General features: G+C 39.1%; 1 pseudogene; it reads left to right on the forward strand.

The window, feature by feature from the left end:
• The window catches only part of LOC102831673, a 97,155-nt pseudogene extending 95,881 nt beyond the window's left edge, over positions 1 to 1,274 (forward strand).
• Positions 1,275 to 1,495: the final 221 nt, after the last annotated feature.

A 1,495-nucleotide genomic window follows, 5' to 3' on the forward strand; every position in this document is an offset into this window, starting at 1 on the left:
GATAGATAGATAGATAGATAGATAGATAGATAGATAGATAGATAGATAGATAGATAGAAATAGATTACTTTTTTTTTAATTGCCCGCATGATTGTGGGGTATGTCACAATCCATAGACCAGGAAATCTGGAATCTGCAACAATATCATCCCAAATTGGTAGGCCAGGTCTCTGTATCAATATTGTCACTTATCTAATTGTGATGACAATATCTTGTCTCTCTTGTGTCAAGATCATTGTGAGGATTAAATAAGAGAAGCTCTGTAAGCTCTACAGCGCACCACGTTATAACATGTCTCCAGTCAAACAGTCCACATGTATTATTGATCATCATAGTTCAGCAGTATGGTAAGAACAGGATCCACTCAAAGTCTTCAAAACAAAAAAGGTGTTCTATTAAATATATACATATACACACTATAAACTCTCTTCCCAGATGAAATGAAATGAACCTGATTTATTGGATGACTCCTAACTCGCCCCCTCCCATAGGGCTGACTCAACGTGCAATGATGTCAACAGACTGGCCGGTAGACCAGAGGTCTGTGAGGGAACATCTCACAAGGTCAATGTGCTTCCTGCTATCTTTAAAGGGATGCCGCTGCCACATTTCAGACTGGAGTTTAATAAGCTGAATTATGATCACACTTACAATGACCAACAATTACCTAAAGGAGTATCTAGGAATACGAGGATCGTTGAAACAACCTGAGTTTTGTAACTATGTAACCTAGTGACTTTCAATTTTGTGCTAATTCTCAAGAGAGAAATTACCCAGCTGATTAAATTTTGTCGTTTACTTCAAGATGGACAGAAAAACCTTTGAGAAATAAATAAATAATTGAAAATCACTTTAAAGTTCCAAACCATTAACAGAAGAGTACTATTTCCATTAAGTACCTTTTTAATCAATTCATCATTTAAATATTTATTTAGCCCTAATTTGGGGGTTGAAAAATAGATGTCACTGATTCTTGTGCTTTTTCAAACGACAGATCCATACACATTAGGGGCAATACCTAATTGAATAGCATTCAGGTTTAGATCTCAATTAACTCAAAACTAGGCAAACTGTTCATTTTCATTATCTATAAATAACCAAGTGACCTTCACCGCATCTCTTCTGCCCCGAGGTTCCTCATTTAAAGAGGGAAGGGGAGGGGTGAGAGGATGTCTCAGGTCCCTTCCAGACCCAACACCTCTGAGTTCCTGGATCCATCCGACACAGGCAACCACATGTCCACGGCGGCAGTGGAGTTTGTAGTGTTGCGGTAGCCTGTTAGCCACTTAGAGTGTGTTTCTTTCTGCACAAGGTTTTGTTGAAGGATATTGCCCTGGGTACCGTTCTATTTTTCAATATAATTATTTACATCCACTGTGGGGACTCTACTTCTCTTTGCCTCCTTCGCTCAGCTGGGTCCTGAGAAGCTGCAGCCAATTATCTCTGAGATCTCTGAAGAACAAACACACACTGGAGATTCTGTAGAACCTTCTCT

Source organism: Chrysochloris asiatica, unplaced genomic scaffold (genome assembly GCF_000296735.1).
Source record: "Chrysochloris asiatica unplaced genomic scaffold, ChrAsi1.0 scaffold00220, whole genome shotgun sequence".
NCBI lineage: Eukaryota > Metazoa > Chordata > Mammalia > Afrosoricida > Chrysochloridae > Chrysochloris > Chrysochloris asiatica.